The sequence below is a fragment of the Panulirus ornatus genome, chromosome 23, assembly GCF_036320965.1.
Source record: "Panulirus ornatus isolate Po-2019 chromosome 23, ASM3632096v1, whole genome shotgun sequence".
Taxonomy (NCBI): Eukaryota; Metazoa; Arthropoda; class Malacostraca; order Decapoda; family Palinuridae; genus Panulirus; species Panulirus ornatus.
This window is the reverse complement of record NC_092246.1, coordinates 13,251,585-13,278,832: the sequence shown is the minus strand read 5'-3', so window position 1 is coordinate 13,278,832 and position 27,248 is coordinate 13,251,585. Positions and strand designations below refer to the sequence as shown.

Sequence of the window (27,248 nt, the reverse complement as noted above, 5' to 3'; positions counted from 1 at the left end):
TCCCAATTGACTTGTCTCCTAGCCCTACTTTACCTAATAACCTTGCTCTTATTCACATTTACTCATAGCTTTCTTCTTTCACGCTCTTTACCAAACTCAATCACCAGCTTCTGCAGTTTCACACCCAATTCAGCCCCCAGCGCTGTATCATCAGCGAACAACAACTGACTCATTTCCCAAACACTCTCATCCGCAACAGACTGCATACTTGCCCCTCTTTCCAAAACTCTTACATTCACCTCCCTAAAAACCCCATCCATAAACAAATTAAACAACCATTGAGACATCACGCACCCCTGCTGCAAACCTACATTCACTGAGAGCCAATCACTTTCCTCTCTTCCTACACGTACACATGCCTTACATCCTCGATAAAAACTTTTCACTGCTTCCACACCATATATTCTTAATACCTTCCACACAGAATCTCTAGCAACTCTATCATATGCCTTCTCCAGATCCATAAAAGCTACATACAAATCCATTTGCTTTTCTAAGTATTTCTCAAATACATTCTTCAAAGCAGACACCTGATCCACACATCCTCTACCACTTCTGAATCCACACTGCTCTTCCCCAATCTGATGCTCTGTACATGCCTTCACCCTCTCAATCAATACCCTCCCATATAATTTATCAGGAATACTTAACAAACTTCTTTCTTTCATACTATTCGCCATTTCCCGCATTAGCGAGGTTGTGTTAAGAACAAAGGACTGGACCTTTGAGGGAATATCTTCAAATGGCCCCCTTCTCTGTCCCTTCTTTTGGAAAATTAAAAAAAACGAGAGGGGAGGATTTCCAGCCCCCCGCTCCCTTCACTTAACAAACTTATGCCTCTGTAATTTGAGCACTCACTTTTATCCCCTTTGCCTTTGTACAATGGCACTATGCAAGTACTCCGCCAATCCTCAGGCACCTCAACATGAGTCATACATACATTAAATAACATTACTAACCAGTCAACAATAGGGTCACCTCCTTTCTTAATAAATTCCACTACAATGCCATCCGAACCCGCTGCCTTGCCGGCTTTCATTATCCTCAAAGCTTTTACTACCTCTTCTCTGTTTACCAAATCATTTTCCCTAACTCACTTTGCACACCACCTCAACCAAAACACCCTATATCTGCCACTCTATCATCAAACACATTCAACAAACCTTCCAAATACTCACTCCATCTCCTTCTCACATCACCACTACTAGTTATCACCGCCTCATTAGCCCCCTTCACTGATGTTCCCATTTGTTCCCTTGTCTTACACACTTTATTTACCTCCTTCCAAAACATCTTTATATTCTCCCTAAAATTCTATGATACTCTCTCACCCCAACTCTCATTTGCCCTCTTTTTCACCTCTTACACCTTTCTCTTGACCTCCTACCTCTTTCTTTTATACATCTCCCACTCATTTGCATTATTTCCGTGCAAAAATCGTCCAAATGCCTCTCTCTTCTCTTTCACTGATAATCTTACTTCTTCGTTCCACCACTCACTATCCATTCTAATCTGCCCCCCCTCCCACGCTTCTCATGCCACAAGCATCTTTTGCGCAGGCCATCAATGCTTCCCTAAATACATCCCATTCTTCCCCCACTCCCCTTGTGTCCTTTGTTGTCTCCTTTTTCCATTCTGTATTCAATCTCTCCTGGTACTTCCTCACACAAGTCTCCTTCCGAAGCTCACCTACTCTCACCACTCTTTTCACCCCAACATTCTCTCTTCTTTTCTAAAAACTCCTACAAATCTTCACCTTCGCCTACACAAGATAATGATCAGACATCCCACCAGTTGCACCTCTCATCACATAAACATCCAAAAGTCTCTCTTTTGCGCACTTATCAATTAGCATGTCATCCAATGACGCTCTCTGGCCATCTCTTGTACTTACATACGTATACTTATGCATACATCTCTTTTTAAACCAGGTATTCCCAATCACCAGTCCTTTTTCAGCACATAAATCCACAAGCTCTTCACCATTTCCACTTACAACACTGAACACACCATGTACACCAATTATTCCCTCAACTGCCACATTACTCACCTTTGCATTCAAATCACTATAACCCGGTTTCGTGCATCAAAACTGCTAACACACTCACTCAGCTGCCCCCAAAACACTTGCCTCTCATGATCTATCTTCTCATGCCCAGGTGCATATGCACCAATAATCACCCATCTCTTTCAATTCACTTTCAGTTTTACCTATATCAATCCAGAGTTTACTTTCTTACACTATATCACATACTCCCACCACTCCTTTTTCAGGAGTAGTGCTACTCCTTCCCTTGCTCTTGTCCTCTCACTAACCCCTGACTTTACTCCCAAGACATTCCCAACCCACTCTTGCCCTTTATCCTTGAGCTTCGTTTCACTCAGAGCCAATACATTCAGGTTCCTTTCCTCAAGCATACTACCTATCTCTCATTTTCTCTTATTTTGGTTACATCCGCACACATTTAGACACCCCAATCTGAGCCTTCAAAGAGGATGAGCATTCGCCGCTTGACTCTTTCTTCTGTTTCCCCTTTTAGAAAGTTAAAATACAGGTACGGGAGGGTTTCTTGCCCCCCCGCTCCCGTCCCTTTTAGTCGCCTTCTACGACACGTGAGGAATGCGTGGGAAGTATTCTTTCTCCCCTATCACCAGGGATGTATATATCTTTCTTTTCTTTCATACCATTCGCCATTTCTCGCCTTAGCGAGGTAGCGTTAAGAACAGAGGACTGAGCCTTTGAGGGAATATCCTCACCTGGCCCCCTTCTCTGTTCCTTCTTTTGGAAAATTAAAAAAAAAACGAGAGGGGAGGATTTCCAGCCCCCGCTCCCTCCCCTTCTAGTCGGATGAGGATATTCCCTCAAAGGCCCAGTCATCTGTTCTTAACGCTACCTCGTTAGCTCGGGAAATGGCGAATAGTATGAAAGAAAGATATATATATATATATATATATATATATATATATATATATATATATATATATATATATATATATATATATATATAGATATATATATATATATATATATATATATTTTTTTTTTTTTTTTTTTTTCCAAAAGAAGGAACAGAGGGGGCCAGTTGAGGATATTCCAAAAAAGGCCCAGTCCTCTGTTCTTAGCGCTACCTCGCTAGCGCGGGAAATGGCGAGTGGTTTAAAAGAAAGAAAAAAAAAAATATATATATATATATATATATATATATATATATATATATATATATATATATGTATATATATATATATATATATATATATATATATATATATATATATATATATATATATATATATATATACATATATATATATATATATATATATATATATATATATATATATATATATATATATATATATATATATGTATATATATATATATATATATATATATATATATATATATATATATATATATATATACATATATATATATATATATATATATATATATATATATATATATATATGTATATATATATATATATATATATACATATATATATATATATTTTTATATATCTTTTTATTATACTTTGTCGCTGTCTCCCGCGTTTGCGAGGGAGCGCAAGGAAACAGACGAAAGAAATGGCCCAACCCCCCCCCATACACATGTATATACATACGTCCACACACGCAAATATACATACCAAATATACATATATATTATCCCTGGGGATAGGGGATTAAGAATACTTCCCACGTATTCCCTGCGTGTCGTAGAAGGCGACTAAAAGGGGAGGGGGCGGGGGGCTGGAAATCCTCCCCTCTCGTCTTTTTTTTAATTTTCCAAAAGAAGGAACAGAGGGGGCCAGGTGGGGATATTCCAAAAAAGGCCCAGTCCTCTGTTCTTAACGCTACCTCGCTAACGCGAGAAATGGCGAATAGTTTAGAAGAAGAAGAAGAATATATATATATATGTATGTATATATATATATATATCCCCGTAACACACAATTAATAGTAATCACTATTTGAGAAGGAAAAGTATCAAGATATGTTCCGCACTACTTTTAAAACAACGGTATAACAAGAGGTAACACCTTACAGACAGTGACGGTGGAATGTAAGTCTCAGCAGTTGCTTGTTGGCAGAGCAAATAACAGCAGCAGCAGCAGTAAACTAATGACTCATGGACGTCTGAGCAGCGGTATTTATTGGTGCTGGTCATCCTGAAGCGTCTCCCTGGACCAAGTCTCTGAATAATAGAAAACTGGGTGGGTGGCGCCAGATGACTGGATCTAATACGTAAATTGTGAGCGAAATTTGTGAGGATATTTAAAGTAACTACTAATTAGAAAGCTTAGGGTGGGAGGGAACCATTGAATTGTAGGGAGAATAAAAACATGTTTTGAAAGTAGGTAAACAAAGTACATAAGACAAGGGAACAAATGGGAACATAAGTTAAGAGGGCTAATGGGGAGGTGATATCAAGTAGTGGTGATGTGAGGAGATGGAGTGAGTATTTTGAAGGTTTGTTGAATGTGTTTGATGATAGAGTGGCAAATATAGGGTGTTTCGGTCAAGGTGGTGTGCAAAGTGAGAGGGTTAGGGAAAATTATTTGGTATACAGAGAGGTAGTAAAAGCTTTACGGAAGATGAAAGCCGTCAAGGCAGCGGGTTTAGATGGTATTGCTGTGGAATTTATCAAAAAAGGGGGTGAATATGTTATTAGCTGGTTGGTAAGGTTATTTAATGTTTGTATGACTCATGGTGAGGTGACTCAGGATTGGCGGAATGCTTGCATAATGCCATTGTACAAAGGCAAAGGGGATAAAAGCGAGTGCTCAAATTACAGAAGTATAAGTTTGTTAAGTATTCCTGGGAAAATATATGGGAGGGTATTGATTGAGAGGGTGAAAGCATGTACAGAGCAGCAGATTGGGGAAGAGCAGTGTGGTTTCAGAAGTGGTTGAGGATGTGTGGATCAGGTGTTTGCTTTGAAGAATGTGTGTGAGAAATACTAAGAAAAGCAAATGGATTTGTATGTGTCATTTATGGATCTGAAAGCATATGATAGAGTTGATACAGATGCTCTGTGGAAGGTATTAAGAATGTATGGTGTGGGAGGTAAGTTGTTAGAAGCAGTGAAAAGTTTTTTATCGAAGATGTAAGGCATATGTACGTGTATGAAGAGAGGAAAGTGATTGGTTCTCAGTGAATGTAGGTTTGTGACAAGGGAGTGATGTCTCCATGGTTGTTTAATTTGTCTATGGATGGGGTTGTTAGGGAGGTGAATGAAACAGTTTTGGAATGAGGGGCAAATATGCAGTCCGTTGTGGATGAGAAAGCTTGGAAAGTGAGTCAGTTGTTGTTCGCTGATGATACAGCGCTGGAGGCTGATTCGGGTGAGAAACTGCAGAAGCTGGTTACTGAGTTTGGTAAAGTGTGTGAAAGAAGAAAGCTGAGAGTAAATGTGAATAAGAGCAAGGTTATTAGGTACAGTAGAGTTGAGGGACAAGTCAATTGGGAGGTAAAATTGAATGGAGAAAATCTGGAGGAAGTGAAGTGCTTTAGATATCTGGGAGTGGATTTGGCAGTGGATGGAACCATGGAAGCGGAAGTGAACCAACCAGTCAACAATACAGTCACCCCCGTTTTTAATAATTTCCACTTCAATACCATCCAAACTCGATGCCTTGCCGGCTTTCATCTTCCGCAAAGCTTTTACTACCTCTTCTCTGTTTACCAAATCATTTTCCCTAACCCTCTCACTTTGCACACCACCTCGAGCAAAACACCCCATGTCTGCCACTCTATCATCAAACACATTCAATAGACCTTCAAAATACTCACTCCATCTCCTTCTCACATCGCCGCTACTTGTTATCAACTCACCATAAGCCAACTTCACTAAAGTTCCCATTTGTTCCCTTGTCTTACGCACTTTATTTACCTCCTTCCAAAACATCTTTTTATTCTCCCTGAAATTTAATGATACTCTACTCTCTCTCCTCATCTCTCATTTGCCCTCTTTTTCACCTCTTTCACCTTTCTCTTGACCTTCTGCCTCTTTCTTTTATACATCTCCCAGTCCCTGCAAAAATAGTAAAATGCCTCTCTCTTCTCTTTCACTATTAATCTTACTTCTTCATCCCACCACTCACTACCCTTTCTAATTTGCCCACCTCCCACAATTCTCAACCACAAGCATCTTTTGCACAAGCCATCACTGCTTCCATAAATGCATCACATTCCTCCCCGATTCCCCTTACGTCCTTTATTTTCACCTTTTTCCATTCTGTACTCAGTCTCTCCTAGTACTTCCTTACACAAATCTTATTTTCTTACACTCTATGACATACTCCCACCACTCCTGTTTCAGGATTAGTGCTACTCCTTGCCTTGTTCTTGCGGAAGTGAACCAACCAGTCAACAATACAGTCACCCCCGTTTTTAATAATTTCCACTTCAATACCATCCAAACTCGATGCCTTGCCGGCTTTCATCTTCCGCAAAGTTTTTACTACCTCTTCTCTGTTTACCAAATCATTTTCCCTAACCCTCTCACTTTGCACACCACCTCGAGCAAAACACCCCATGTCTGCCACTCTATCATCAAACACATTCAATAGACCTTCAAAATACTCACTCCATCTCCTTCTCACATCGCCGCTACTTGTTATCAACTCACCATAAGCCAACTTCACTAAAGTTCCCATTTGTTCCCTTGTCTTACGTACTTTATTTACCTCCTTCCAAAACATCTTTTTATTCTCCCTGAAATTTAATGATACTCTCTCTCTCCTCAACTCTCATTTGCCCTCTTTTTCACTTCTTTCACCTTTCTCTTGACCTCCTGCCTCTTTCTTTTATACATCTCCCAGTCCCTGCAAAAATAGTAAAATGCCTCTCTCTTCTCTTTCACTATTAATCTTACTTCTTCATCCCACCACTCACTACCCTTTCTAATTTGCCCACCTCCCACAATTCTCAACCACAAGCATCTTTTGCACAAGCCATCACTGCTTCCATAAATGCATCACATTCCTCCCCGATTCCCCTTACGTCCTTTATTTTCACCTTTTTCCATTCTGTACTCAGTCTCTCCTAGTACTTCCTTACACAAATCTTATTTTCTTACACTCTATGACATACTCCCACCACTCCTGTTTCAGGATTAGTGCTACTCCTTGCCTTGTTCTTGTCCTCTCACTAACCCCTGACTTTACTTCCAAGACATTCCCAAACAACTCTTTCCCTTTATCCTTGAGCTTCGTTTCACTCAGAGCCAAAACATCAAGGTTCCTTTCCTCAAACATACTACCTCTATCTCCTTTTTTCTTTTATTGGTTACATCCACACACATTTAGACACCTCAATCTATATATATATATATATATATATATATATATATATATATATATATATATATATATATATATATATATATATATATATATTCTTTCTTCTTTTAAACTATTCGCCATTTCCGCGTTAGCGAGGTAGCGTTAAGAACAGAGGACTGGGCCTTTTTGGGAATATCCTCACCTGGCCCCCTCTGTTCCTTCTTTTGGAAAATTAAAAAAAAAAAGAGGGGAGGATTTCCAGCCTCCCACTCCCTCCCCTTTTAGTCGCCTTCTACGACACGCAGGGAATACGTGGGAAGTATTCTTAATACCCTATCCCCAGGGATAATATATATATATATATATATATATATATATATATATATATATATATATATATATATATATATATATATATATATATATATATATATATATATATATATATATATATATATATATATATATATATATATATATATATATTTATATATATATATATATATATATATATATATATATATATATATATATATATATATATATATATATATATATATATATATATATATATATATATATAGGGGATAGGGGATAGGGGAGAAAGAATACTTCCCACGTATTCCCTGCGTATCGTAGAAGGCGTCTAAAAGGGAAGGGAGCGTGGGGCTGGAAATCCTTCCCTCTCGTTTCTTTTTTTTTTTTTTTTTTCCAAAAGAAGGAACAGAGAAGGGGTTCAGGTGAGGATATTCCCTCTAAGGTTCAGTCCTCTGTTCTTGGCGCTACCTCGCTAATGCGGGAAATGGCGAATAGTATGAAAAAAGAAATATATATACACTACTTCCCACGCATTCCTCACGTGTCGTAGAAGGCGACTAAAAGGGACGGGAGCGGGGGGCCAGAAACCCTCCCCTCCTTGTATTTAACTTTCTAAAAGGGGAAACACAAGGAATCACGAGGGGAGTGCTCATCCTTCTCGAAGGCTCAGACTGGGGTATCTAAATGTGTGTGGATGTAAGCCAATATGAGAAAAAAGGAGATATAGATAGTATGTTTGAGGAAAGGAACCTGGATGTTCTGTCTCTGAGTGAAACGAAGCTCAAGGGTAAAGGGGAAGAGTGGTTTGGGAATGTCTTGGGAGTAAAGTCAGAGGTTAGTGAGAGGACAAGAGCAAGGGAAGGAGTAGCACTACTCCTGAAACTGGGGTTGTAGGAGTATATGATAGAGTGTAAGAAAGTAAACTCTAGATTGATATGGGTAAAACTGAAAGTTGATGGAGAGAGATGGGTATTTATTGGTGCATATACACCTGGGCATGAGAAGAAAGATCATGAGAGGCAAGTGTTTTGGGAGAAGCTGAATGAGTGTGGTAGTGGTTTTGATGCACAAGACCGGGTTATAGTGATGGGTGATTTGAGTGCAAAGGTGAGTAATGTGGCAGTTGAGGGAATAATTGGTATACATTGGGTGTTCAGTGATGTAAATGGAAATGAAGAGCTTGTAGATTCATGTGCTGAAAAAGGACTGGTGATTGGGAATACCTGGTTTAAAAAGCGAGATATACATAAGTACACGTATGCAAGCAGGAGAGATGGCCAGAGAGCATTTTTGGATTACATGTTAATTGATAGGCGCGCGTAAGAGAGACTTTTGGATGTTAATGCGCTGAGAGGAGCAACTGAGGGATGTCTGATCATTATCTTGTGGAGGCGAAGGTGAAGATTTGTAGAGGTTTTCAGAAAAGAAGAGAGAATGTAGGGGTGAAGAGAGTGGTGAGAGAAAGTGGGCTTGGGAAGGAGACTTTTGTGAGGAAATACCAGGAGAGAGTGAGTACAGAATGGAAAAAGGTGAGAACAAGGGAGATAAGGGGAGTAGGGCAGGAATGGGATATATTTAGGGAAGCAGTGATGGCTTGCGCAAAAGATGCTTGTGGCATGAGAAGCGTGGGAGGTGGGTTGATTACAAAGGGTAGTGAGTGGTGGGATGAAGAAGTAAGTTTATTAGTGAAAGAGAAGAGAGAGGCATTTGGACAATTTTTGCAGGGAAATGATGCAATTCAGTGGGATATTTATAAAAGAAAGAGGCAGGAGGCCAAGAGAAAGGTGCAAGAGGTGAAAAAGAGAGCTAATTAGAGTTGGGAAGAGAGAGTATCATTAAATTTTGGGGAGAATAAAAAGATATTTTGGATGGAGGTAAATAAAGTGCGTAAGAAAAGGGAACAAATGGGAACTTCAGTGAAGGGGGCTAATGGGGATATGATAACAAGTAGTGGTGATGTGAGAAGGAGATGGAGTAAGTATTTTGAAGGTCTGTTGAATGTGTTTGATGATAGAGTGCCAGATATAGGGTCGAGGTGGTGTGCAAAGTGAGAGGGTTAGGGAAAATGACTTGGTAAACAGAGAAAAGGTAGTAAAAGTTTTGCGGAAGATGAAAACCGGCAAGGCAGCAGGTTTGGCTGGTATTGCAGTGGAATTTATCAAAAAAGGGGGGTGACTGTATTGTTGGCTGGTTGGTAAGGTTATTTAATGTATGTATGATTCATGGTGAGGTGCCTGAGGATTGGCGGAATGCTTGCATAGTGCCATTGTATAAAGGCAACGGGGATAAGAGTGAGTGCTCAAATTACAGAGGTATAAGTTTGCTGAGTATTCCTGGTAATTTGTATGGGAAGGTATTGATTGAGAGGGTGAAGGCATGTACAAAGCATCAGATTGGGGAAGAGCAGTGTGCTTTCAGAAGTGGTAGAGGATGTGTGGATCAGGTGTTTGCTTTGAAGAATGTATGTGAGAAATACTTAGAAAAGCAAATGGATTTGTATGTAGCATTTATGGATCTGGAGAAGGCATATGATAAAGTTGATAGAGATGCTCTGTGGAAGGCATTAAGAATATATGGTGTGGGTGGCAAGTAGTTAGAAGCAGTGAAAAGTTTTTATCGAGGATGTAAGGCATGTGTACGTGTAGGAAGAGAGGAAAGTGAGTGGTTCTCAGTGAATGTAGTTTGCGGCAGGGGTGTGTGATATCTCCATGGTTGTTTACTTTGTTTATGGATGGGGTGGTTAAGGAGGTGAATGCAAGAGTTTTGGAAAGAGGGGTAAGTATACAGTCTGTTGTGGATGAGAGAGCTTGGGAAGTGAGTTAGTTGCTGTTCGCTGATGATACAGCGCTGGTGGCTGATTCATGTGAGAAACGGCAGAAGCTGGTGACTGAGTTTGGTAAAGTGTGTGAAAGAAGAAAGTTAAGAGTAAATGTGAATAAGAGCAAGGTTATTAGGTACAGTAGGGTTAAGGGTCAAGTCAATTGGGAGGTAAGTTTGAATGGAGAAAAACTGGAGGAAGTAAAGTGTTTTAGATATCTGGGAGTGGATCTGGCAACGGATGGAACCATGGAAGCGGAAGTGATCATTGAGTGGGGGAGGGGGCGAAAATTCTGGGAGCCTTGAAGAATATTTGGAAGTCGAGAACATTATCTTCGAAATCAAAAATGGGCATGTTTGAAGGAATAGTGGCTCCAACAATGTTATATGGTTGCAAGGCGTAGGCTATGGATAGAGTTGTGCGCAGGAGGGTGGATGTGCTGGAAATGAGATGTTTGAGGACAATATGTGGTGTGAGGTTGTTTGATCGAGTAAGTAATGTAAGGGTAAGAGAGATATGTGGAAATAAAAAGAGTGTGGTTGAGAGAGCAGAAGAGGGTGTTTTGAAATGGTTTGGTCACATGGAGAGAATGAGTGAGGAGAGATTGACCAAGAGAATATATGTGGCCGAGGTGGAGGGAACGAGGAGAAGTGGGAGACCAAATTGCAGGTGGTAAGACGGAGTGAAAACGATTTTGAGGTATCGGGGCCTGAACATGCAGGAGGGTGAAAGGCGTGCAAGGAATAGAGTGAACTGGAACGATGTGGTATACCGGGGTCGACGTGCTGTGAATGGATTGACCAAGGCATGTGAAGCGTCTGGGGTAAACCATGAAAAGTTCTGTGGGGCCTGGATGTGGAAAGGGAGCTGTGGTTTCAGCTAAAGACTGAGTAGGAACGAATGGAGCCTTTGTTGTCTTTCTTAGCGCTACTTCGCACACATGAGGGGGGAGGGGGTTGTTATTCCATGTGTGGCGAGGTGGCGATGGGAATAAATAAAGGCAGACAGTATGAATTATGTGTATGTGTATATATGTATATGTCTATGTGTGCATATATATGTGTACAGTGAGATGTATATGTATGTATACTTGAGTGTGTGGACGTGTATGTATATACATATGAATGTGGGATGGTTGAGCTAACGCGGGAGACAGCGACAAAGCAAAATAGATAAATGAATAAATAAATAATACATATATATATATATATATATATATATATATATATATATATATATATATATATATATATATATATATATATATATATATATACATATATATATATATATATATATATATATATATATGTATATATATATATATATATATATATATATATATATATATATATATATATATATATATATATATATATATATATATATATATATATATATATATATATATATATATATGAATGTAAAAGTTTTGGAAAGAGGGGCAAGTATGCAGTCTATTGGGGATGAGAGAGCTTGGGAAGTCAGTCAGTTGTTGCTCGCTGATGATATAGCGCTGGTGGCTGATTCGTGTGAGAAACTGCAGAAGCTGGTGACTGAGTTTGGTAAAGTGTGTGAAAGAAGAAAGCTGAGAGTAAATGTCAATAAGAGCAAGGTTATTAGGTACAGTAGGCTTAAGGGACAAGTCAATTTGTAGGTAAGTTTGAATGAGAAAAATTAAGGAAGTTAATTGTTTTAGATATCTGGGAGTTGATTTGGTAGCGGATGGAACCATGGAAGCGGAAGTGAATCATAGGTTGGGGGAGGGGGCGAAAGTTCTGGGAGCGTTGAAGAGTGTGTGGAAGTCGAGTACATTATCTTGTAAAGCAATAATGGGTGTTTGAAGGAATAGTGGTTCCAACAATGTTATATGGTTGCGAGGCATATGCTATAGATAGAGTTGTGCGTACGAGGGTGGATGTGCTGGAAATGAGATGTTTGAGGACAATATGTGATGTGTGATGGTTTGACCGAGTAAGTAATGAAAGGGTAAGAGAGATGTGTGGTAATAAAAAGAGTGTGGTTGAAAGAGCAGAAGAGGGTGTTTTGAAATGGTTTGGTCACATGGAGAGAATGAGTGAGGAAAGATTGACCAAGAGGATATATGTGTCAGCGGTGGAGGGAACGAGGAGAAGTGGGAGACCAAATTGCAGGTGGAAAGATGGAGTGAAAGAGATTTCGAGTGATCGGGACCTGAACATGCAGGTGAAAGGCGTGCAAGGAATAGAGTAAATTGAAACGATGTTATATACCGGGGTATATCGGGGTCGACGTGCTGCCAATAGATTGAACCATGGCATATAAAATGTCAAGGGTATACCATGGAATTTTCTGTGAGGCCTTGATGTGGAAAGGGAGCTGTGGTTTCAGTGCATTATAACATAACAGCTAGAGACTGAGTGTGAACGAATGTGGTCTTTATTGTCTTTTCCTAGCACTACCTCGCACACATGAAGTTGGAGGGGGATTGTTATTCCATGTGTGACGGGGTGGTGATGGGAATGAATAAACGCAGACAGTATGTACATGTGTATATATGTATATGTCTGTGTGTGTGTAAATGTATGTGTACATTGAGATGTATAGGTATGTATATCTGCGTGTGTGGACGTGTATGTATATACATGTGTATGGGGGAGGGTTGGGCCATTTCTTTCGTCTGTTTCCTTGCGCTACCTCTCAAACGCGAGAGACAGCGACAAAGCAAAATAATAATAATAATAATAATAATAATAATAATAATAATAATATATATATATATATATATATATATATACAGCTTTCCATGGTTTACCCCAGACGCTTCACATGCCCTGATTCAATCCACTGACAGCACGTCAACCCCGGTATACCACATCGATCCAATTCACTCTATTCCTTGCCCTCCTTTCACCCCTCTGCATGTTCAGGCCCCGATCACTCAAAATCTTTTTCACTCCATCTTTCCACCTCCAATTTGGTCTCCCACTTCTCCTCGTTCCCTCCACCTCCGACACATATATCCTCTTGGTCAATCTTTCCTCACTCATTCTCTCCATGTGCCCAAACCATTTCAAAACACCCTCTTCTGCTCTCTCAACCACGCTCTTTTTATTTCCACACATCTCTCTTACCCTTACGTTACTTACTCGATCAAACCACGTCACACCACACATTGTCCTCAAACATCTCATTTCCAGCACATCCACCCTCCTGCGCACAACTCTATCCATAGCCCACGCCTCGCAACTATACAACATTGTTGGAACCACTATTCCTTCAAACATACCCATTTGTGCTTTCCGAGATAATGTTCTCGACTTCCACACATTCTTCAAGGCTCCCAGGATTTTCGCCCCCTCCCCCACCCTATGATCCACTTCCGCTTCCATGGTTCCATCCGCTGCCAGATCCACTCCCAGATATCTAAAACACTTTACTTCCTCCAGTTTTTCTCCATTCAAACTTACCTCCCAATTGACTTGACCCTCAACCCTACTGTACCTAATTACCTTGCTCTTATTCACATTTACTCTTAACTTTCTTCTTTCACACACTTTACCAAACTCAGTCACCAGCTTCTGCAGTTTCTCACATGAATCAGCCACCAGCGCTGTATCATCAGCGAACAACAACTGACTCACTTCCCAAGCTCTCTCATCCCCAACAGACTTCATACTTGCCCCTCTTTCCAAAACTCTTGCATTCACCTCCCTAACAACCCCATCCATAAACAAATTAAACAACCATGGAGACATCACACACCCCTGCCGCAAACCTACATTCACTGAGAACCAATCACTTTCCTCTCTTCCTACACGTACACATTCCTTACATCCTCGATAAAAACTTTTCACTGCTTCTAACAACTTGCCACCCACACCATATATTCTTAATACCTTCCACAGAGCATCTCTATCAACTCTATCATATGCCTTCTCCAGATCCATATATGCTACATACAAATCCATTTGCTTTTTTAAGTATTTCTCACATACATTCTTCAAAGCAAACACCTGATCCACACATCCTCTACCACTTCAGAAAGCACACTGCTCTTCCCCAATCTGATGCTCTGTACATGCCTTCACCCTCTCAATCAATACCCTCCCATATAATTTACCAGGAATACTCAACAAACTTATACCTCTGTAATTTGAGCACTCACTCTTATCCCCTTTGCCTCTGTACAATGGCACTATGCACACATTCCGCCAATCCTCAGGCACCTCACCATGAGTCATACATACATTAAATAACCTTACCAACCAGTCAATAATACAGTCACCCCCTTTTTTAATAAATTCCACTGCAATACCATCCAAACCTGCTGCCTTGAAGGCTTTCATCTTCCGCAAAGCTTTTACTACCTCTTCTCTGTTTACCAAATCATTATCCCTAACCCTCTCACTTTGCACACCACCTCGACCAAAACACCCTATATCTGCCACTCTATCATCAAACACATTCAACAAACCTTCAAAATACTCACTCCATCTCCTCACATCACCGCTACTTGTTATCACCTCCCCATTAGCGCCCTTCACTGAAGTTCCCATTTGCTCCCTTGTCTTACGCACTTTATTTACCTCCTTCCAGAACATCTTTTTATTCTCCCTAAAATTTAATGATACTCTCTCACCCCAACTCTCATTTGCCCGTCACACATCAGACTTATGTTGTGAATGTAGCAGGACGCACTTCGATGTGCACAACCAGCGAAGGATGGGGGCGTTGTGATCCCCCTCATGTGTGTGTGTGTGTACACCCCATCAGACCACGACAGTAGTCCCTTCTGCAGTAATCTACGCCATCGGGGCTCCAGAAGAAGGACTTTATATAACAACCTTCCCGCGCCATCAGGAAGGAAGTCTAGTGAACAAGCTGCTGAAGCAGGATTTGGCCAGCAGGAGAAGAACCATCATAATGGGGTGATGCTACTACGTTTGTGAATCAAGAACCATTGCAACACAAACCTCGCCAGGTGGTAGAGTGTCCCGCAGTGTATCGAGACAGACTTCCCCAGAACTTTTTTAAAGGGGAAGTAAATGTTTATAGTTGTGTTACTGGAGTGATAGTTTTCAAACATGGTGCTTTGACAAGAAAATAGTGAAATTGGAAAAAAAAATGTAGCTTAGACATTGAAGCTTATTGATACAGTGGTTAAATTGATGAGAGCTACTATTGACGTTTGTGTAAATAAATTATACATTTCCCTTTTCCATAGCCAGAGGTTGAACCATTATGTGACATTCATTTTCTCATTTCATTTCAAGCTAGAAGTTTCAGTTTTCTAAATTTTTTCTTACTTTTTCATATGTATATATATATGTATATGTGTGTGTGTGTGTATATGTGCGTGTGTATGTGTATGTATATATATATGCACATATATATATATATATATATATATATATATATATATATATATATATATATATATATATATATATATATATATATATATATATATATATATATATATATATATATATATATATATATATATATATATGTATATATATATATATATATATATATATATATATATATATATATATATATATATATATATATATATATATATATATATATATATATATATATATATATATATATATATATATACATATATATCATCCCTGGGGATAGGGGTGAAAGAATACTTCCCACGCATTCCTCGCGTGTCGTAGAAGGCGACTAGAGGGGACGGGAGCAGGGGGCCAGAAATCGTCCCCTCCTTGTATTTTTTAACTTTCTAAAATGGGAAACAGAAGAAAGAGTCACGCGGGGAGTGCTCATCCTCCTCGAAGGCTGAGACTGGGGTGTCTAAATGTGTGTGGATGTAACCAAGAGGTGAAAAAAGGAGAGATAGGGAGTATGTTTGAGGAAAGGAACCTGGATGTTTTGGCTCTGAGTGAAACGAAGCTCAAGGGTAAAGGGGAAGAGTGGTTTGGGAATGTCTTGGGAGTAAAGTCAGGGGTTAGTGAGAGGACAAGAGCAAGGGAAGGAGTAGCAGTACTCCTGAAACCTAAGTTGTGGGAGTATGTGATAGAGTGTAAGAAAGTAAATTCTCGATTAATATGGGTAAAACTGAAAGTTGATGGAGAGAGATGGGTGATTATTGGTGCATATGCACCTGGGCATGAGAAGAAAGATCATGAGAGGCAAGTGTTTTGGGAGCAGCTGAATGAGTGTGTTAGTGGTTTTCATGCACGAGACCGGGTTACAGTGATGGATGATTTGAATGCAAAGGTGAGTAATGTGGCAGTTGAGGGAATAATTGGTATACATGGGGTGTTCAGTGTTGTAAATGGAAATGGTGAAGAGCTTGTAGATTTATGTGCTGAAAAAGGACTGGTGATTGGGAATACCTGGTTTAAAAAGCGAGATATACATAAGTATACGTATGTAAGTAGGAGAGATGGCCAGAGAGCGTTATTGGATTACGTGTTAATTGACAGGCGCGCGAAAGAGAGACTTTTGGATGTTAATGTACTGAGAGGTGCAACTGGAGGGATGTCTGATCATTATCTTGTGGAGGCTAAGGTGAAGATTTGTATGGGTTTTCAGGAAAGAAGAGTGAATGTTGGGGTGAAGAGGGTGGTGAGAGTAAGTGAGCTTGGGAAGGAGACTTGTGTGAGGAAGTACCAGGAGAGACTGAGTACAGAATGGAAAAAGGTGAGAACAATGGAATTAGGGGAGTGGGGGAGGAATGGGATGTATTTAGGGAATCAGTGATGGATTGCGCAAAAGATGCTTGTGGCATGAGAAGCGTGGGAGGTGGGTTGATTAGAAAGGTTAGTGAGTGGTGGGATGAGGAAGTAAGATTATTAGTGAATGAGAAGAGAGAGGCATTTGGACGATTTTTGCAGGGAAAAAATGCAATTGAGTGGGAGATGTATAAAAGAAAGAGACAGGAGGTCAAGAGAAAGGTGCAAGAGGTGAAAAAAAGGGCAAATGAGAGTTGGGGTGAGAGAGTATCATTAAATTTTAGGGAAAATAAAAAGATGTTCTGAAGGAGGTAAATAAAGTGCGTAAGACAAGGGAGCAAATGGGAACTTCAGTAAAGGGCGCAAATGGTGAGGTGATAACAAGTAGTGGTGATGTGAGAAGGAGATGGAGTGAGTATTTTGAAGGTTTGTTGAATGTGTTTGATGATAGAGTGGCAGATATAGGGTGTTTTGGTCGAGGTGGTGTGCAAAGTGAGAGGGTTAGGGAAAATGATATGGTAAACAGAGAAAAGGTAGTAAAAGCTTTGCGGAAGATGAAAGCCGGCAAGGCAGCAGGTTTGGATGGTATTGCAGTGGAATTTATTAAAAAAGGGGGTGACTATATTGTTGACTGGTTGGTAAGGTGATTCAATGTATGTATGACTCATGGTGAGGTGCCTGAGGATTGGCGGAATGCGTGCATAGTGTCATTGTACAAAGGCAAAGGGGATAAGAGTGAGTGCTCAAATTACAGAGGTATAAGTTTGTTGAGTATTCCTGGTAAATTATATGGGAGTGTATTGATTGAGAGGGTGAAGGAATGTACAGAGCATCAGATTGGGGAAGAGCAGTGTGGTTTCAGAAGTGGTAGAGGATGTGTGGATCAGGTGTTTGCTTTGAAGAATGTATGTGAGAAATACTTAGAAAAGCAAATGGATTTGTATGTAGCATTTATGGATCTGGGGAAGGCATATGATAGAGATGCTCTGTGGAAGGTATTAAGAGTATATGGTGTGGGTGGCAAGTTGTTAGAAGCTGTGAAAAGTTTTTATCGAGGATGTAAGGCATGTGTGCGTGTGGGAAGAGAGGAAAGTGATTGGTTCTCAGTGAATGTAGGTTTGCGGCAGGGGTGTGTGATGTCTCCATGGTTGTTTAATTTGTTTATGGATGGGTTGTTAGGGAGGTGAATGCAAGAGTTTTGGAAAGAGGGGCAAAAATGAAGTCTGTTGTGGATGAGAGAGCTTGGGAAGTGAGTCAGTTGTTGTTCGCTGATGATACAGCGCTGGTGGCTGATTCATGTGAGAAACTGCAGAAGCTGGTGACTGAGTTTGGTAATGTGTGTGAAAGAAGATAGTTAAGAGTAAATGTGAATAAGAGCAAGGTTATTAGGTACAGTAGGGTTGAGGGTCAAGTCAATTGGGAGGTAAGTTTGAATGGAGAAAAACTGGAGGAAGTAAAGTGTTTTAGATATCTGGGAGTGGATCTGGCAGCGGATGGAACCATGGAAGCGGAAGTGAATCATAGGGCGGGGGAGGGGGCGAAAATCCTGGGAGCCTTGAAGAATGTGTGGAAGTCGAGAACATTATCTCGGAAAGCAAAAATGGGTATGTTTGAAGGAATAGTGGTTCCAACAATGTTGTATGGTTGCGAGGCGTGGGCTATGGATAGAGTTGTGCGGAGGAGGGTGGATGTGCTGGAAATGAGATGTTTGAGGACAATGTGTGGTGTGAGGTGGTTTGATCGAGTAAGTAATGTAAGGGTAAGAGAGATGTGTGGAAATAAAAAGAGCGTGGTTGAGAGAGCAGAAGAGGGTGTTTTGAAATGGTTTGGGCACATGGAGAGAATGAGTGAGGAAAGATTGACCAAGAGGATATATGTGTCGGAGGTGGAGGGAACGAGGAGAAGTGGGAGACCAAATTGGAGGTGGAAAGATGGAGTGAAAAAGATTTTGAGTGATCGGGGCCTGAACATGCAGGAGGGTGAAAGGCGGGCAAGGAATAGAGTGAATTGGATCGATGTGGTATACCGGGGTTGACGTGCTGTCAGTGGATTGAATCAGAGCATGTGAAGCGTCTGGGGTAAACCATGGAAAGCTGTGTAGGTATGTATATTTGCGTGTGTGGACGTGTATGTATGTGATGTTAAGCTGCACACGATCTCATTAGGAATATCCTGCAACTTACCGTAGCTAAACTTGGCAGTAGATCAACCTGGACCGTCCCCTTCAGAGCACTGTCATCACATGCTTACGTAAGACAACGTCGTGAAAAATTACTTAACTTTGACAGATACACATTTGGGTTGGGGGGACTACCCGAAAACGTTTCTGCACGAGAGCATTTACAAGGTAATCTAGATTATCAAGTACTAAGGCTCATTGTTGGTCGGTTGGCTGGGTTGTAGGCCTCTCGACTGGTCGAGTCATTAAGGCTATTACTTTTAAGGTATAACAGTTTGATGACGATTCTCAGACCATAAACACCCTCACCCGATTGGTGGGTTATCAGTAAGTCTATCAAATGTCAAGAACGTTTTAAAAGGCCATCAGGATTGTTATAACCGCCAGGAAAATACGCTAGAATACATGACTCTCCTTCAGGAATTCAAGAAGATTTATTGATAATTACTAAACCTCGCTGGTGCTCGTCTTTAACTATTCCTCCACCCCTCTATTTATATCGAGGCCTGACGCCTTCTGGACTAGTGTGAGGGATCATTTGTTCATCGTCTTATGACACATACATGTGGATCTAACGTAGTTTCCTCGAATAAGAAAACTATATATTGCGTTAGGCAGGGATACTATTCATTTATGCATTGTATGTCATTCATTATATCGATTACAAAGAAAAGCCTCTCGCACATCTGGCACTTTGTCCACCCGTCAGTTTTACCAGATCAACGGCTGGGCTTACATTAGTCACATCAATTTATACATCCCTTGTTCTTGATGTTCATGAAATAATATGAATGATCAAATTTTTTCTTCAACAGATTGATTTAGAAAACAAAGTAAGTATGTTGGCTAATTCCGTGAAATCATACTAGACACAAGATGTGAATAGGAGAATCTACGACATCCGTCAACGTTAAGAGAGCGAGTTGTGGTAACAGTGAGCATGTAGTTGGATCACATGTTGTTGCCGCAGTGGACCTACACCGTGATACTACACCCCTCGACCCACCAGTGAAAATTTCAGTTGGGGTCGGAGGTTAACATGTGACATGTGATACCCGGGATGCCGAAGAACTAGCAAGCGTGGGGACCTACAGACCGATACGTTTACATCAGACTAGCTAACGCTGAAGGTATGTCACTTGTGAATTGGTTGGTAAGGATATTGGTGAAGTGCCTGGGGATTGGCGAAATGCATGCATAGAGCCATTGTACAAAGTCAAAGGGGATAAAGGTGAATGTTCAGACTACAGAAGCATAAGGTTGTTGAGTATTCCTAGTGAATTGTACAGGAGGGTATTGATTGAGAGGGTAAAGGCATGTACAGAGCATCAGATTGGGAAAGAACAGTGTGGTTTCAGAAGTGGTAGAGGATATATCGATCAGGTGTTTGCTTTGAAAAATGTGTTTTAGAAATACCTAAAAAAGCAGATGGATTTGTATGTAGCATTTATGGATTTGGAGAAGGCATATGATAGGGTTGAAAGAGACGCTTTGTGGAAGGTTTTAAGAGTATATGGTGTGGAAGGTAAGTTGCTTGAAGCAGTGAAATGTTTTTACCAAAAATGTAAGGCATTTGTACGAGTAGGAAGAGAGGCGAGTGATTGGCTCCCAGCAAAGGTCGGTCTGCGGCAGGGATGTGAGATGTCCCCATGGTTGTTTAATTTGTTTATGGATGGGGTGGTTAGGGAGGTGGTACGCGCAAGAGTTTCGGAGAGGGGCGAGTATGCAGTCTGTTGGGTATGAGAGGGCCTGGAAAAGTGTGTGAAAAGGAAAAAGTTTAAAGTAAATGTGAATCAGAGCAATGTTATTAGGTTCAGTAGGGTTGAGGGACAAGTTATTTGGAATGTAAGTTTGAATGGAGAAAAATTGGAGGAAGTGAAGTGATTTAGATATCTGGGAGTGGACGTAGCAGCGGATGGAACCATGGAAGCGGAAGTGAGTCACAAGGTGAGGGATGGGGAGGGTCGAAGGTTTTGGGAGCGATGAAGAATGTGTGGAAGAAGAGAACGTTACCACGGAGAGCAAAAATGGGTGTTAGAAGGAATAGTAGTTCCAACAATACTGTATGGTTGCAAGACATGGGCTATAGATAGGATTATTCGGAGGAGGATGGATATATTGGAAACGAAATTTTTGAGGACACTATGTGGTGTGAGGTGGTTTGATCGAGTAAGCAATGAAAAGGTAGGAAAGTTGTGTGGAAATATAAGGAGTGTGGTTGAGACAACAGAAGAGGTTGTGTTGAAATGGTTTGGAAATATGGACATAATCAGTGAATGAGGAAAAATCGACAAAGAGGATATATGTGTCAGGGGTGGAGGGAACAAAAAGTGGGAGACAAATTTGTAGGTGGAAGGATGGATTGAAAAAATTTTTGTGTGATCGGGGCTTGAAAATCCAGGAGGGTGAGAGGCGTGCAAGTAATAGAGTGAATTAAAAGGATGTGGTATACTGGGGTCGACGTGCTTTCAGTGGACTGAAGCAGGGCATGTGAAACGTCTTGTGTAAACCCTGGAAAGGTCAGTGGGGCCTGGATGTGGATAGGGAGCTGTGGTTTCGGTGCATTACACATGACGTCTAGAGACTGAGCGTGAGCGAATGTGGCCTTTTTGTCCGTTTACTTGGCCCTATGTCGCGGAAGCAGGGTATAGTGATGCTGTTTCCTATGAGACGGGGTAGTGACAGGAATGGATGAAGCCATGCAAGCATGAATATGTACATGTGTATATATGTATATGTCTGTATGTGTATGTATATGTATGTATATTTGTATATGTTGACATGTACATGTATGTATATGGGCGTAAATATATATATATATATATTTTTTTTTCTTTTTTCTTTTAAACTATTCGCCATTTCCCGCGTTAGCGAGGTAGCGTTAGGAACTGAGGACTGGGCCTTTTTTTGGAATATCCTCACCTGGCCCCCTCTGTTCCTTCTTTTGGAAAAAAAAAAAAAAAACGAGAGGGGAGGATTTCCAGCCCCCCGCTCCCTCCCCTTTTAGTCGCCTTCTACGACACGCAGGGAATACGTGGGAAGTATTCTTAATCCCCTATCCCCAGGGATAACATATATATATATATATATATATATATATATATATATATATATATATATATATATATATATATATATTGGGAGCGGGGGGCTGGAAATCCTCCCCTCACTTTTTTTCTTTTTTTTTAATTTTCCAAAAGAAGGAACAGAGAAGAGGGCCAGGTGAGGATATTCCCTCAAAGGCCCAGTCCTCTGTTCTTAACGCTACCTCGCTATCACGGGAAATAGCGAATAGTATGAAAAAAAAAAAAAATATATATATATATATATATATATATATATATATATAATTTCAAACAAAGGGTGTTTCTAAACTCTCCCTACGCATAGTTACAGCATAATAAAAAGTCTACATCAGTAAGGGTGTATCACTACCAGTGGACAAAAAGGAGTACAATTTAGAGGAGTTTCTCACACCAAGGAAGACTATCATATCGCTCCTGCTGATTTAACATAGCTTTAAAACTGCAAGGTCAGTTACAGCAAAAGAATATTTTTTTTTTTTTTTTCAAACTATTCGCCATTTCCCGCGTTAGCGAGGTAGCGTTAAGAACAGAGAACTGGGCCACTGAGGGAATATCCTCACCTGGCCCCCTTCTCTGTTCCTTCTTTTGGAAAATTAAAAAAAATTGAGAGGGGAGGATTTCCAGCCCCCCGCTCCCTCCCCTTTTAGTCGCCTTCTACGACACGCAGGGAATACGTGGGAAGTATTCTTTCTCCCCTAGAATATATGAATTATTATTTACTTTTCCAGTAACATGACTGCAATCTGAATAAACTATATGATCTAGGTGGATCCAACTATGGTGACATATTTTTTCTTAATAAAAGATGAGCACCACTTCATCAATAACGCTGTCAGTATGTGAGTAAAATTTACAGCACAATAGGATATTCAGTACTATTCACTAATCAAGGATCAGTTTTGTCTAGTTCTAATATCATGTGAACAGTTTGCACCAGTGAGAATAAGAGCAAAATGTGAACCAATGGGACATGTGCATAAAAAACATATGAGGTTAAAGAAAAGGTGTTGCAAAAGAATATGCTTCCACCATCAAAACATAAAGACTTCATATTTACCAATTCTTTTGTATGTCTTTGGCTTTAAAGTGAAAGTTTGCTAGAGGTCTGTCATTATGGTAGTACATTATGTTTCTGAAGGCATTCGTTTCATATATTCAAATAAATAGTGCATAAAAATCTGCTGACGTACATATATGTATAAAAGTATTCATAGGACTGCATGATGACAGCTTTCAAACTTCCTAATATGAGTCAAAACACTTTTTACCTACTTTTTTTTTATCTTTTACAGCACATAGGGTTTGCTTAATTGACTCAGACTTGAAAATATTGACAATCTTAAAAAAGTCTTTAGGAATTAATACCACCACCTACACAGTGAAGCAATGAAGTCAAGGGAGCTGCAAACATATCAGATGAGGGAATATTGAGACTACCACCTAGCATGATTGTGGGGCCAGTATAAGCACGCCACAACATGGAAGACCCTCTTTTCAACCCACGACTTTGTTGCAGATGACGATAGCAGTCAAACCAACTACTGTAGACAGGCATATTTGGAGGTGAGCCAGCAACCAATCCACTGCCTGATACAGCCATGCAGTTTGACACCACTTGGAGTGGATACGTAAGTGCAGAGGCCAAGATATTCATTGATGCAGACACATAATGCTTTAGATCCTTATCTTCCACCAGATAAGTGTTGATCACATGGGCGAGAGTCTTGCCAAGCCACAATGCAGCTAGTTCACACAGAAGACGTGGAATTAATCCACAGAAAAAGCCTTTTATCCCTTGTTCTCGATAGATAATGCCCACAGCAGTCAACACTCCCGTATATTTCCCATCCTCGCCAACAAACTCTGCCATGCAACGAACAGCAATGACATGGAAAGGCTGAGAGGCCAAAATGGCTGCTGCTCTACCAGGTGATTCCCGAGTGGTGTTTTGGAGGAATCGTTGAGTTTGCTGTTTAACTGTCAACTCTTCAGTGTTGACCTCACCATCAAGTTCCTTAAACTTGATGCTTTCTGTGACTCGCTGGAATGCCACACCACTCACGATGTTGGCTGCTAGTTTTGGAGTTAGCCCACGGTAGCATCCACTGAACCCATCACGTTTTTTGATGAAAGAAATGTAACTAAAGACACTGGGATGGTAGAATGTTTCTCGACCAAACACTGTTCTAGACTTGTAAGGTTCAAGTGGCTCATGCCCAAGCTGTATATGAACTTTAGCATACTCGATAGGATGTGTTGTCGAATTAAGGAAAACACGCACAATAACGTGCATCCAAGTGAGCTCGTCCTTCTTTCCCTGAGCCGCCATGGATATATATATATATATATATATATATATATATATATATATATATATATATATATATATATATCCATAAGTATATATATATCCATAAGTATATATATATATACATAAGTATACGTATGTAAGTAGGAGCGATGGCCGGAGAGCGTTATTGGATTACGTGTTAATTGACAGGCGCGCGAAAGAGACACTTTTGGATGTTAATGTGCTGAGAGGTGCAACTGGAGGGATGTCTGATCATTATCTTGTTGAGGCTAAAGTGAAGATTTGTATGAGTTTTCAGAAAAGAAGAGTGAATGTTGGGGTGAAGAGGGTGGTGAGAGTAAGTGAGCTTGGGAAGGAGACTTGTGTGAGGAAGTACCAGGAGAGACTGAGTACAGAATGGAAAAAGGTGAGAACAATGGAAGTAAGGGGAGTGAGGGAGGAATGGGATGTATTTAGGGAATCAGTGATGGATTGCACAAAAGATGCTTGTGGCATGAGAAGAGTGGGATGTGGGATGAAGAAGTAAGATTATTAGTGAAAGAGAAGAGAGAGGCATTTGGACGATTTTTGCAGGGAAAAAATGCAATTGAGTGGAAGATGTATAAAAGAAAGAGACAGGAGGTCAAGAGAAAGGTGCAAGAGGTGAAAAAGAGGGCAAATGAGAGTTGAGGTGAGAGAGAATCATTAAATTTTAGGGAGAATGAAAAGATGTTGTGGAAGGAGGTAAATAAAGTGCGTAAGACAAGGGAGCAAATGGGAACTTCAGTGAAGGGCGCAGATGGGGAGGTGATAACAAGCAGTGGTGATGTGAGAAGGCGATTGAGTGAGTATTTTGAAGGTTTGTTGAATGTGTTTGATGATAGAGTGGCGGATATAGGGTATTTTGGTCGAGGTGGTGTGCAAAGTGAGAAGGTTAGGGAAAATGATTTGGTAAACAGAGAAGAGGTAGGAAAAGCTTCGCGTAAGATGAAAGCCGGCAAGGCAGCAGGTTTGGATGGTATTCCAGTGGAATTTATTAAAAAAGGGGGTGACTGAATTATTCACTGGTTGGTAAGGTTATTTATTGTATGTATGACTCATGGTGAGGTGCCTGAGGATTGGCGGAATGCGTGCATAGTGCCATTGTACAAAGGCAAAGGGGATAAGAGTGAGTGCTCAAATTACAGAGGTATAAGTTTGTTGAGTATTCCTGGTAAATCATATGGGAGGGTATTGATTGAGAGGGTGAAGGCATGTACAGAGCATCAGATTGGGGAAGAGCAGTGTGGTTTCAGAAGTGGTAGAGGATGTGTGGATCAGGTGTTTGCTTTGAAGAATGTATGTGAGAAATACTTAGAAAAGCAAATGGATTTGTATGTAGCATTTATGAATCTGGAGAAGGCATATGATAGAGTTTATAGAGATGCTATGTGGAAGGTATTAAGAATATATGGTGTGGGAGGCAAGTTGTTAGAAGCAGTGAAAAGTTTTTATCGAGGATGTAAGGCATATGTACGTGTAGGGAGAGAGGAAAGTGATTGGTTCTCAGTGAATGTAGGTTTGCGGCAGGGGTGTGTGATGTCTCCATGGTTGTTTAATTTGTTTATGGATGGGGTTATTAGGGAGGTGAATGCAAGAGTTTTGGAAAGAGGGGCAAGTATGAAGTCTGTTGGGGATGAGAGAGCTTGGGAAGTGAGTCAGTTGTTGTTCGCTGATGATACATCGCTGGTGGCTGATTCATGTGAGAAACTGCAGAAGCTGGTGACTGAGTTTTTTTTAAAGTGTGTGAAAGAAGAAAGTTAGGAGTAAATGTGAATAAGAGCAAGGTTATTAGGTACAGTAGGGTTGAGGGTCAAGTCAATTGGGAGGTAAGTTTGAATGGAGAAAAACTGGAGGAAGTGAAGTGTTTTAGATATCTGGGAGTGGATCTGGCAGCGGATGGAACCATGGAAGCGGAAGTGGATCATAGGGTGGGGGAGGGGGCGAAAATCCTGGGAGCCTTGAAGAATGTGTGGAAGTCGAGAACATTATCTCGGAAAGCAAAAATGGGTATGTTTGAAGGAATAGTGGTTCCAACAATGTTGTATGGTTGCGAGGCGTGGGCTATGGATAGAGTTGTGCGCATGAGGATGGATGTGCTGGAAATGAGCTGTTTGAGGACAATGTGTGGTGTGAGGTGGTTTGATCGAGTAAGTAACGTAAGGGTAAGAGAGATGTGTGGGAATAAAAAGACCGTGGTTGAGAGAGCAGAAGAGGGTGTTTTGAAATGGTTTGGGCACATGGAGAGAATGAGTGAGGAAAGATTGACCAAGAGGATATATGTGTCGGAGGTGGAGGGAACGAGAAGTGGGAGACCAAATTGGAGGTGGAAAGATGGAGTGCAAAAGATTTTGTGTGATCGGGGCCTGAACATGCAGGAGGGTGAAAGGAGGGCAAGGAATAGAGTGAATTGGATCGATGTGGTATACCGGGGTTGACGTGCTGTCAGTGGATTGAATCAGGGCATGTGAAGCGTCTGGGGTAAACCATGGAACGCTGTGTAGGTCTGTATATTTGCGTGTGTGGACGTGTATGTA

The 27,248-nt window shown here is 40.6% G+C and overlaps 1 protein-coding gene and 1 pseudogene across 1 annotated transcript in view; one reads left to right on the top strand and one right to left on the bottom strand.

Moving 5' to 3' along the window:
- Positions 1-20,234: 20,234 nt before the first annotated feature.
- LOC139756814 (organic cation transporter protein-like) overlaps positions 20,235-27,248 on the top strand; it is a 259,073-nt gene continuing 252,059 nt past the window's right edge. Inside the window, exon 1 of the mRNA XM_071676623.1 lies at positions 20,235-20,426. The gene's annotated coding sequence lies outside the window, so the exon portion shown is untranslated. The remainder of the gene's footprint in view (positions 20,427-27,248) is intronic.
- Positions 23,656-24,711, bottom strand: LOC139756813 (mitochondrial carrier homolog 2 pseudogene; annotated as a pseudogene).